Below are 13030 nucleotides of genomic sequence, written 5' to 3' on the forward strand. Positions count from 1 at the left end.
AAAGTGGTATAGGCCTACCATTTATGAATGAAATGAAGGGGATGGATGAAGTTGCAGAATAGCTGATTATGCCACGATAGAAAAGACATATGCCCTCTTTTATTTAGGGTGCATCCTCAACTAAAACTTCCTAACCTAGCCTAGCCTAGGCACTGAATGGTCTCTCAAGCCCCAGTGCCTGGTCTTCTGGCCCAAATTCATAAATCCAATCCTAGCCTAACCTAACCCAGGGATGCCAGATTCAAATCAGACCCACAGCAGCATAAATCTTCGTAAGGGTCCCATACACGTTCTAAAAAAGCTTCAAAATTTTGATATAGAAATTTTGATGCAAAATTTGAGTGTGTGTAGGACGTTTTGATGTCAAAGAAAGATTTGAAGCAAAATTTTGATTGATCAAATCCATTTGATATTTTTTGACTAGTTGTCAAATTTTTTATGCGTGTGTGGGCTCCTGTCAAAATTTTGATCAAACTGTTTAGTCTTTTGACCATTTCCGACATTTACCAGGAGGTTTATCAGAGTCCAATGCCAACACTAGTGCTATGGCCACTGATGCATCCATGTCGAAGATTTTGATGATGCTGAATTTTAATGGGAAAAACGCCTAAACGTGTGTGGGCAATTATGCTTCAAAATTTTGTATCAAAGTTACACGTCAAAATTTTGATGTAAAATTTTGACGTTTTTTTTTTAACGTGTATTTTAGGCTTTAGTAATCTAGGAGTTTTGTTTAAAGGTTGCTTATTAGCATGGTGACCAAATTTTGAAAATTGAAATAAGGGTTGCTTAAATTGGTGATGTATTTGAACAATACAGACTCACAACTTACGCTAAGTTACGCACACATTTACACAACGCAAAGCCCTCACCTGGGTCCAGATTGTCCAGGACCTACTTCATTTTACTTTTCTTTTGTTTTAAAGGGTATTCATTTCATAGTAGAGTTCGTTACAAACAGCTGTTCATTGCATGTGTCAAAGCATTACAATACATATTACAATCAAGGATGTTTTACAGCTTTAAAGGATATTATAGCCTAACTGCATTGGGACTGTTGCCAATTTTGGGTAGCCGCTTTTATCGTGTATTTTGTGAAATTTTGCGTCGGCAGTGTTGGCAATTTTGGGCCGCTACCTTTATCAATTATTTGTAAAATTTCTATAATATACTTTTTTTTTTTAAATATTAAAATTACGGGACAAAAGTGGTCCTTGGGAGGGTCGATACAATACACTGGACAAATTTCATAAATATGGGACAATCACCCTGCTCATTAGTCATATAGGCAAAAGAGAAGACAGATCTGTTATTGCACAGATACCTGAGACCAAATATATGTAGATATGCTCAGCACCCAGGGCCTCTCTCCATCCAAGCTTAACCTAGTGGCAACCTACCATTGGCTGTTGGTATCTTAGCAGGCTGATCTAAGCCTTAAACTTACAACCCCTGTTCAAAAAGATTGTAAGGTTGTGTTCATTGCATTCAAACTAGCCTACAGACTGTGAGCCTCGGAAGTTTTCGTTAGGTTACCATGAAGATGTGGAACTAAATTGTGGGTTGAGTGTTTAAGAAGCTAGTACCTGCTTACAGATAACATCTGAAAGCTATAGTTTGTTGTCCATTGAGACTTTTTATATCATCTTGTTTAGATATTTTTTTATCACATGTATATGGTAACAAGCTGTAGGTTCATGCTGGTATCTCTAGAACTGGTGAATTTTATTTTGTTTTGTTTTTTTATTAGCCATCTTAGCAATATTTATTTTCAGATTAGATGCTTGATTAACCTTATAACACCCTGTGTGTAACTTAGCCCTACAGTGGGAATTTGATTTGGAAAGTGTACCACATTAGAGGGCAGAGATACATTGAAACCTAACTACACTGTATATCAACTTTATCTAAATTGCTCAGATCTTATTTGGGTAATTGTAGACAGTAGCTCTACCAGCAAGTTATCAAATTTAAGTCCTTTTACTGAAAAGAGGGAAGTCCAAGGTTTTGTTTGATATATAAATCTGAGCGGCGCTAGGTCTAGAAGTGGTTTAAAAATCAAAATTAAATTTGACCCACCTGAAAAAAGTCGACTTCATAATTCTCAAATTCCTCTTCAGACTGAGCTCTCTTATGTTCGTTTTTATGTTAAAAACAGAGATTATGTCATCATTACATCATCGACTTTATTCTACGTAGCAAGACGTCACCCAAACTTCATAGTTTTTAACCAATGATTATTATCTACATTTTAATTGGGGCTAGCATTTTAACAAAACTAGAATCACGTGACTTGAATACTCAATCAGGTGATAGTTTTTCTAGGAAACTGAACACTTTTCGACACTTCACACAATTTCCACCGCTAATTTTTCAGTCTTGAGAGCCATGGAAGAGTGTGAACCTTTAACTTCTGGTGTGGTTTCTTATCTACCATCTAGTACTTTGACATAAATTTCTGTGGAGTTTCTCCCAAGTTCTTGTTTCAATTGTTGTTTAAATTATAAAGATTTGGTTTTGCATTATTGTGGTAACATTGAAAGAATCATAAAGTACTGCCAAGATTATGGTGTTATTAAAAATGAAAGTGACACTATTTGTCCCACCTGTGCTTCTAAGTACCGACTTGATATTAACAAAAGAGCATTCAGGTGTGACAGAAGGCGTGTTGTATTGAAAAAACAAGAAAAAAGTGAAAAAAGGTGTAGTTTTTACGCATGCATTTTTAAGGGAATTTGGTTTGAAAAGTCTCCTTTACATAGAGAATCTAATTTGTTACTTGTATATAATTATATTTGTGTTAAATTTAGTTATAAATTTGTTGAAAAGGAATTAAGAATTTCTCACAATACCATAAATCATTGGTGCTCATTCATTCGTAAGGTTATTGTGCATTGAGTATTAAGTCAGAAAGGTGCAGCTCATCTTTACCCTCCAACCTAAGTAAATACACAAAGGGTTTTAGGCTGTCTTATATTTAATATGTCTGTGTAAGGGGGGTCTGTTGGGGGTTAAGCCCCCACTCGCTAGGTAAGACTATGGCTACTATAGTCTATTTTTTATAGCGGTGCATATTTGCACCGACTCACAGGGGGTGCCCTTTTAGCTTGGAAAGGTTCCTGATACCTGATTGGTCGGAAGTATTTTTGTCCGAACACCTTAATTGTTCTCAAATAATTACCAAGTAATGTGAATCAAAACTTATTTACTAACCTATATTTCTCCATCACATATATGTTTTGTCAATAATCAATGTGAGAGAATATATAAAGTATCGTCATGGTAAGTCTACATTTAATAACCCAATCCTCCGGAGTTAACGACAGCAGCTTATGTTCGGATGCACGCTTTGTAATTTTGTAATTTTTCACATATTTTAACACAAATTGGGATAAATTACACTCAGCATAAGTTAAACATGTTATTATAAACTTTTTTTAATACCAGAATTTACCAAAAACATGGGAATTAATAAAGCCCTATATTTGTGAAAACTTATGGGGAGGTAAAAGAACAGCCTGCAGCGGCCTGGCGGGAAAACAGTACCTTCTGACTGTCATAGATGCAGTTTTTTTTTTCCGTAATATAGATCGGCCTATTCCTTTTAGTTTAAATAGTCTTGCATTGTTCCCCTTCGTAATATTTTACTTAGTATTTTCCCACATTCCTGTTTCTCACCTAATATCTATCTATTTTCCTGGATATCCCTTCTTTCATATAGGCCTATGTGATATCCACACTACGATTCCTTATTTCTTAGCCTCTGTGGAGAGTGTTGCCCTGAAGGGAAGCGCGTGCTAGTCTCATTAAAATAGTGTAGAGGCGGGAATAAAAGTAAAAAATACTATACTTAATTTCATTTGATATAATGTGAGCTACTGAACAGGTTTACAAAATAGGCTATACTAGCTACACAGCATAAAATTTATGCTGTTATTATTATTTACATACTTACTGACGTAAGGTACAAAACATAAGGAATCGTAGTGCGGATATCACATAGGCCTATATGAAAGAAGGGATATCCGGGAAAATAGGTAGATATTAGGTGAGAAACAGGAATGTGGGAAAATACTAAGCAAAATATCAAGAGGAGAGACAATGCAAGACTATTTTAACTGAAAGGAATAGGCTGAACTATATTACGGAAAAAAAAAACTGCGTCTATGACAATCAGAAAGGATTGTTTTCCCGCCAGGCCGCTGCAGGCTGTTCTTTTACCTCCCCATAAGTTTTCACAAATATAGGGTTTTATTAATTCCAGGTTTTTGGTAAATTCTGGTATTTAAAGAAAGTTTATAATAACATATTTCCTTTTTGCTGAGTGTAATTTATCCCAATTTGTGTTAAAATATGTGAAAAATTACAAAATTACAAAGCGTGCATCCGAAAACAAGCTGCTGTCGTTGACTTCGGCCGATTGGGTTATTAAATTTAGACTTACCATGACGATACTTTATAATATATTTATTCTTTCATATTGTTTATTGACAAAACATATATGTGATGAAGAAATATAGGTTAGTAAATAAGTTTTGATTCACATTACTTGGTAATTATTTGAGAACAATGAAGGTGTTCGGACAAAAATACTTCCGACCAATCAGGTATCAGGAACCTTTCCGAGCTAAAAGGGCACGCCCTGTGAGTCAGTGCAAATATGCTCCGCTATAAAAAATAGACTATAGGTTAGGTTAGGTAGTTTGTTTAGGATAGTTGGTGGCCTTGTTTATCACTAATTCTACATGTGCCATTATTCGTATGTTAAAACAAATTCTTTAATTCATTCCCCTCCCAAAAACCCAGGTTTCCCACTGAGGGTCCCCCAAGATTGGAAAGGTTAACAAATAGGTTAAGAATACTGTCCCTCCTCTAAAAAAAAAAAAAAGTCAGCTTTAGATAAAGCACAGAATAATTCATCTGTAAAAAAAATATCAAAATTATTAGTGGTGGAGCTATTGTATAGAATTACAGTGGAACCTCTACATACAATTGTCCTAACATACGAATTTTCCAACATACAAAGTAAAATTCTACCAAATTTATGTCTCAACATACAAAGTAAAATTCGACCAAATTTCTGTCTCAACATACGAAGTGTTGCTCCAACATACGAAGTAAACAATACGCTTACCCGTGGAATTTTCTCGAAAGCGTCCAGTGTCGTTTGTTGTTGACGCCGCTAGACGGCAGCACATCAGAGGGACGCCAGTCGAGCGTCACCTTGATTAGTCCTCTCATCTCGTGTGCATCGTGTGGTTGTCCTCTATTTGCTCAGTTTTAACAGTTTTTTATCTTGCCTTTTCACGTGTTGTTTTCTGTGTTCCGTAATCATGGGTCCTAAAAGGCTTAGTTTCGGTTCAGGAAGTAGTAGTAGTGGTGAGAAAAAGAGGAAGTCTATGCTTTCATTAGAATTAAAGCAGGAAATCATAGAAAAGCATGAGCGAGGTGTACGTGTTAGCGATCTGGCTAAACAATATGGCCGGAATATGTCGACGATCTCGACGATCATAAAAAAGAATTGTTCCGTAACCGAAATACAAACCACGCTATTTACATTGGGTTTACTTTCAGCGTAGCTGAAATTGACGAGCCAATAGAATTTTAATGAGGGTTAACTACCCCCGCGCTAGTTAGCAAGGGGGTAGGGGAAGGGGTAGCTTGCTACCCCAACCCCCCCCACACACCGGTGAGTTGTCTCACTTCACTTTTGGCTCGGACAATGTGCAGACGTGTCTGTCTCTCGTCCTCGCATTTGAGAGCCTTAATCTTTTTTTTTTTTTTTTTTTTTTTTTTTGCTTTTCCTCAGATTTGTGTGTTTGGAAGTTGGCCTCGCCCTTCATCGCTATTATGCGCAAGTGCCCTGGACTCTCCGGCCGCCCCTGAGGTACCTTCATGTCGGTGGTCGAGACAGATCCTCAGACCCTTTGCCCGCAGTGTCGAGGTCAACGGTGTGATAAGAACTTAATATGTGGGAGAGGTTTGGCCGGCGGCGTAAGAAGAAGTCCAAGAGAGACCTTTCTCCTTCAAGGGTTGCCTTGAAGGAGGAAGGCTCCTGGGACTCTTCTTCCGCCGCCCAAACCTCCTCCAAAGCTCCCGCTCGGCCGGCCTCTCGTGGGAGGCCGCCGAGTGGTAGCGTAGACCCTTGTTCTGTTTCCCGATCTCGGGGTGCGGGAGACGGCGTCGCCTCCCATAGCGGGGCGGCTCCCCCTCCTCCTCAGGGGGAGGATTTTGATTCTGATCCTAATGCTGTGTCTAATGATGATCTTTTTCAGCTTTTGGCTTCCTTGGGGCTTAAGGGCTTGCCCTCCAAGGAAGCCCTGTTTGACCTTATCTGTCTATTGTCGACGTGGTTGTGGCAGAGGCTTCCGACGGGTCTGGTCAAACCTCTGCTGTGGCTGCCGTTGTGGACGTTGCTGAAGGCCCTGCTCCCCCTTCCGAACATCCTTCGAAGGGGAAGTTGGGTCCCACGGTCTCTCCTGTGGGTACCCCTCCTCGGAGGAGGAGCGCACTGACTGAGACTCCTCTTCGGAGGACCGACGACCCGGATGACCTTCCTCGTGGCCACCTTCGCCGTAAGGCTCATCGTCCTCTCCGTCGCAGGGGCCTCCCGTCTCCCTATAAGGGAGTCAAGAGGCGCCTCTTTGAGTCGTCCCCACCTCATTCCTCTGCAGAGGATTCTCCTCGACGGGAGCAGACCGTAGCAGCCACGTCCTTGGACCTCTCCAAAGATTGTTCGCGATCTCCTATGCCTACCAGACCTTCCACCTCCGGAGCAGATGCGCAGCAGGCACCACCTAATCTCGTCAGCTGACGGGCAACGGTCCTTTCGGGGCAAAGGGATGTCTCCCACGGTGTGGGGGCTTCCCTTGCGCGTCAGGGTTCCCCTGTGCGCTCAACTAAGTAGCGCTTCAGCGCTCTTCAGAGTTGCAGCCACCAGACTCACCGCGCCAGCGCTCTCCTGCTCATTAGCGTTCGCCTGCTCGCCAGCGCTCTCCTGATCGTCAGCGAGCGTTCGTCTTTGCGCGTCGCCGCGCAACCTGATCCTGCGCCCCAGTCTACGCGTCGACACCCTGCTGCGCGCCAGCGATCTCCTGGGTGCCAACGTTCTCCAGAGCACCCGCACGATCCATCGCCTGCGCGCAAGCGCTCGCCTACGTGCCAACGCGCCCATGATCTAGATCGCCAGAAGACTCCTACGCGCACACTCGCCAAATCGCCTGTGCGCGGTCGGTCGCCTGCGCGCCATCGTTCGCCAATGCGCCATCGCTCGCCGAAGCGCCAGCGTTCGCCAACGCGCCATCGCTCACCAACGCGCTATCGCTCGCCGCCTTGCCATAGCTCGCCCACGCGCTACAGATCTCCAGGACGCCGTAGATCTCCTGCGCTTTGCCATACTCCTGACCATCAGCGATCTCCGCAGCCCTCACGCGCTTATTCACCTGCGCGCCCGCAAGCTCCTTCACCTGCGCGCCAACGCGCTCACTCGCCAGCGCCTACTCGCGAACGCGCCCGGCCGCGTTTATCCCCGTGCTCCAGCAGCCTCCTGCGCGCGATTCTTTGAATGCCCCTCCGCGCGAGTGCCAGCACGAACCCCAGCGCGACCCCCGTTCTCGCCGGGCTTCGCAACTCGCGCCTACGATTGGGACGCGTGCTCCTTCTAGATCGTTGTCAGGATCTCCACCGCGCAAGCGCAGGTCTCTCTTTCAGGACCAGGAAGAGTCGTCGGAGAGGTTCAAGCAACATTCTTCCCTTTCTTCCTTACAGGTAGGCCCTGTTGTGTCCACTCCGAAGGATCGGGCGATCCCCTTCCCTCCAGCGGGGATTACGGACACTGCGTCCGTATCCCGTCAGTCTTGGTTTGGCCCCTGATGAAGGCGGTGGTGCAGGCTATGAAGCCGGCCCTCGCCGACCTGGGTCTCAAGCCAAGGACAGACTCGCCTCCGCTGAAAAGAAGGAGAGGAGTGGACTTCGTGGTGACTTCTCCCAGGGAGAAGTTGGCTCCTAAGAGGTCCGTCAGGAAGGCTCCATCCCCTTCGCAGTCGTTTTCTCCTTCTCCTGTGGACGAGGCCTTTCCGTCCTCAGGAGAGTCCAGCGAGGCGGGTGCCTCTCCCATGGCACCAAGGGGAGAAACCCTGCCTCGAGGATGAGAAACGACTCGCGTGGAAGGTACCTTCCAGACCTCTTTACTGGAGTCCTGTATCCAGCCCAGGAGGGAACCCAAGGACTCAAAGACAATCCCGAAGTCGTCTTCGCGGATTCGTCCAGGGCCAACCAAACCCCGGGAGAATGTCCACGTGTCTCCCCAGGAAGAGCCTCTGGGGACGGGAGACTTGACTTAGCTGCCAGTCCGCAGGGAGGTGAGCAGCACGAGTCTGAGCACGCCTTCTGGCAGGTCTTGAATCTGATGAGGCAGCTCAACAAGTTCAAGGACCTGTAGATCGCCCCTCGCGAAGGCAAGGACACTGTCCTCGACCAGGTCTACGGTACCCAGAAGCCCCCGAAGGCCAGCGCGGCTTTGCCCTGGTCCCAGGGGGTGAAGAGTGCCAGAGACAAGGTCGAAGCTCAGCTCTCGCCTCCTCCAGCCGTTCCTCTGCCGGGAATAGACTCCTCCCACCTCCTCGTTTACAGCAGAGGAGGTATTTTGAGATCATGGGGGAGTCCAGCCTAGCTCTTCCCCTCCACCACTCGGTGGAAGAGCTTACAAGGGGAACTCCGCTTGAGAAGCTCTCCGCCCGGCAGGTGACATTCTCGGCGTCGGAGATCCTGAGCCAGGAGAAGGTCGCAAAGTGTGCCATGCAGGCCACTTCGTGGCTGGACGTCTGGCTGGGTTCTCTGGGCATCCTATTGCGCTCCGAGGATCTGTCTAAGGAGAGCAATAGGAAGGCCCTGGCGACCTTCCTCCTCTCGGGCACCCGCTCCATCGAGTTTCTGGCCCACCAGGTTACCAACCTGTGGGCCAACTCGATCTTGAAGCGTTGGGACGCGGTGACCGAGAAGTTCCATCCGAAGGTCCCCGCCGTGGATGTCTGCAGGCTCAGACACTCCTCCATCCTTGGAGGAAGCCTGTTCGAGCCCAAGGACCTGGAACGCACATCTGAGAGGTGGAGGAAGTCGAACCAAGACTTGCTCCTCCAGAGGGCCCTCGCATCTTGGCCCTACAAGCCTCCAGCTCCGCAGCAGCATCAACAGCAGCAGTGCAAGACACCGAAACTGGTGCCGGCAGCTAAGACGAAGGTGTCTAAGCCTCAGCCCTTTCCTGTCAAGGACAGGAGGGGCGGTAAGTCCTCCAGGGGAGGCAAAACTCCTAGGGGGAGCAGCCGTGGCCGCAAACGCTAGGAGTGGCATTCCCCCCGGGTGTCCACCTGTGGGGGGATGCCTTCAAAGTTGCGTGCACAGGTGGCAGCAACATGGGGCCGATTCTTGGATGGTCTCCGTAATTGGCCAAGGTTATCGCGTCCCATTCACAACATCTCAACCTCCCCTGACAGCGAATCCAGTGTCGTTGAGCTCCTATGCCATGGGATCAGCAAAGGGGCTGGCCCTTCGGGCAGAAGTCGAGACCATGCTCAGGAAGGATGCTCTCCAGGAGGTCGTCGACGGCTCCCCAGGCTTCTTCAGTCGACTTTTTCTTGTAAAGAAGGCGTCTGGAGGCTGGAGACCTGTCATCGATCTCTCGGCTCTGAACAAGTTTGTCAAGCAAACTTTGTTCAGCATGGAGACAGCGGAAACGGTCAGAATTGCAGTGAGACCGCAAGACTTCATGTGCACACTGGATCTGAAGGACGCGTACTCCCAGATCCCAATCCATCCGTCTTCCAGGAAGTACCTGAGATTCAGCCTAGACAGCAAGACCTACCAGTTCAAGGTACTGTGTTCCGGTCTCTCCACAGCACCTCAGGTGTTCACCAGAGTGTTTACCCTGATTTCGTCATGGGCGCACAGGAACGGCATCCGTCTCCTCCGATATCTGGACGACTGGCTGATCCTGGCAGACTCGGAGTCGACCCTTCTTCGGCACCGAGACAGGCTTCTGGGACTTTGCCAGGATCTAGGGATCATGGTAAATCTCTAGAAGTCCTCTCTGCAGCCGTCCCAGCGACTGGTTTATCTAGGCATGTTATTAGACACCAATCTCCACAAAGCCTTTCCATCAGACGACAGGATAGCAAGGCGGGAAGAGCTTCCAGCCCAATTATGGTTACCTTTTTTTGGTCACCTTGCCTCCCTGGCCCGTCTAGTCCCAAACGGCCACCTCAGGATGAGATCCCTGCAATGGCGGCTCAAGTCCCGGTGGAATCAGGGCTCCGATTCCCCGGACTCTCTGGTCCCGATAGAACCCACGGAACAGACGGACCTGCGGTGGTGGCTGATCGACGAGAACCTACGAAGGGGAGTGGATCTTCTCGTCCTTCCCCCGGATTTGGCGCTGTTTTCGGACGCGTCAAAAGAAGGGTGGGGGCCCCACATTCTGAACCATAGAGTCTCAGGCCTTTGGTCAGAATCAGAAAAGTACCTGCACATCAACCTGCTAGAAATGAAGGCCGTATATCTGGCTCTTCAACAGTTCCAACGGACCCTGGCGGGCCACTCCGTGGTGGTGATGAGCGACAACACCATGGTAGTGGCTTATATCAACAAGCAGGGAGGTACTTATTCACTACAGCTACCCCATCTTGCAGTAGAGATTCTGAGGTGGTCCGAAGCACTCGATAACACTATCAGCTCGCTTCATTCCTGGCAAGAGGAATGTGCTCGCCGACAGTCTGAGCAGGGCGACACAGATAGTGAGTACCGAGTGGTCTTTGGATCCTCAGATAGCCAACAAAGTCCTGACTTTGTGGAGTTCCCCGATGGTGGACCTGTTCGCAACAGCCTTGAATTTCAAGCTGCCCCTGTACTGCTCCCCAGTCCCGGACCCCAAGGTTCTCTGGCAAGATGCTTTCCAACAGCGGTGGGACAACATCGACGTGTACGCCTTCCCACCGTTCTGTCTGATGAGAAGGGTGCTCAACAGGACCAGACTATCGGTCAACCTGTCTATGACCTTAATAGCTCCGCTATGGCATCACGCAGAATGGTTCCCGGACCTTCTGCGAGAACTTCCCCCACGACACGAGCTACTCAGACAGCCACATTGCAACATCTTCCACAAAGCCGTAGCCTCGCTTCGGCTTCACGCCTGGAGAGTATCCAGCGTCTCCTCACGGAGAGAGGCCTTTCGCAACAGGTTGCGGAGAGAATGTCCCGTCACCTGCGAAAGTCCTCCGCGGGAGTCTATCAGGCGAAGTGGAGAGTCTTCTGTGGTTGGTGTCGTGGGAGGGGTATCTCTCCACTCGATGCCACTATTCCAGCAATAGCGGAGTTCCTCGTGTATTTGTGGGAAGAAATGCGCCTTTCGGTCTCGGCGGTGAAAGGCTATTGCTCAGCCTTAAGTCTGGCCTTAAGTCTGGCCTTTAGGCTGAAGGGAGTGGATATTTCTTCCTCGCTAGAACTCTCTTTACTCATACATAGCTATGAGCTTACCTGCCCTCAGTCGGAAGTGAGACCTCCTCCTTGGAACGTGGTTCGTGTTCTCAGGGCTCTGAAGAGACCTCCCTTCGAACCATTACGCCAGGCGTCTGATCGCCACCTGACTTGGAAGACGGCTTTCCTACTCGCGTTGGCCTCTGCCAAACGAGTTAGTGAACTTCATGGTCTCGCGTACGACATCGTCCATTCAAGGGGATGGGGGGAGGTAACGTTCAGGTTCGTCCCTGAGTTTGTTGCCAAGACTCAGAACCCTGGAGTGCCGGACCCACGGTTCGACTCCTTCAGGGTCACGAGTCTCCGTTCTGTAACAAGTGACCCAGACCATCTGCTATTATGCCCAGTGAGGAGACTGAGGCGTTACTTGAAGAGGACAGCTGCAGTCCGTCCCCGCGTGCAAGCGTTGTTTGTAAGCACGGGCAGGACGAAGAGGAGGGTCACCAAGAACACCATCTCGGCTTGGATTCGAAGGGTTATTCACCACGCCTTGAATCCGGACCCCCCTCCGTTACGTCGCCCTAGGGCACACGACGTCAGGGGCATCGCTACGTCCCTGGCCTTTAAGAGAAACTTCTCTGTGACGCAGGTACTACAAGCTGGGGTCTGGAAGCGTCAAACAACCTTCACAGCCCACTACCTGCAGGACGTGACCCACAGGAGCCTAGATACCTTTTCTATCGGCCCTGTGGTGGCTGCACAACAGCTGGTGTAACCTCAGGCTCCTTAATGGACAAGTAGCAGAAGGTTGAGGGCGTTGTTACCCGGTTTTAGTCTGTGTAAATGAAAGAATATGTCTGGCCCTTACTTCTTTCTTCATCCTCCCCTCTCTTGGGGAAAGCAGCATCCTGGTCTCTGCATAGCTGACCTCAACCTCTGCAGGTAAACCATGCTCCCTTGTGTTCCTAGTATTAACTTAATACTGTCGCGTCCCCCATACCCTGACGAGGTGGTATTGGAAACGTCCTAGCCTAGATTTCCATCTAAGGACTCCAGGTCAACTTCCTAGGACGAGTCACACACTATTCCTCCAAACACAACTTACGTAGGCCACTCGTACCTTGTGGAGCTAAGGACCTTGTGAGGTGCAGGGACTCCTTTTCACGAGTACAATAACGAAAAGTAGCCTGCTTTGCATGTGCATTTCACTAGAATTCAGGGTAAAAAGTAAGGTAATTCAGAAATAAATGGTAATGTGATTTAACTTATAATTCCCATTTTATCCCGATTTTTAAAAGGCAAGCCTCGCTACTGAACAGACTACATGACTCCAAAAGCAGCAGTTTAGCCATTGTGTCAGACAATTTGCAACGCACATCTAGTCACATTGCGTTTGTGCACGAGTTAACCACCAAAGACAGATGAACTTGACTCGCAAGCTCACCAAGAAAATATGCAGATAATTTGTGTGACCTGTGCAAAGATGAAGAAGATACTACCGAACATTTATTTTCATGTCCAAAATTAGGACAGGATGAAACTAGGCATGAGTATAGGTACGTTG

General features: G+C 47.5%; 1 long non-coding RNA gene across 1 annotated transcript in view; it reads left to right on the forward strand.

Annotated features, from left to right (window-relative positions):
- The window catches only part of LOC137622483 (uncharacterized), a 133897-nt gene that overhangs the window by 1132 nt on the left and 119735 nt on the right, over positions 1 to 13030 (forward strand). The window lies entirely within an intron of this gene.

Source organism: Palaemon carinicauda, chromosome 2, assembly GCF_036898095.1.
Source record: "Palaemon carinicauda isolate YSFRI2023 chromosome 2, ASM3689809v2, whole genome shotgun sequence".
NCBI lineage: Eukaryota > Metazoa > Arthropoda > Malacostraca > Decapoda > Palaemonidae > Palaemon > Palaemon carinicauda.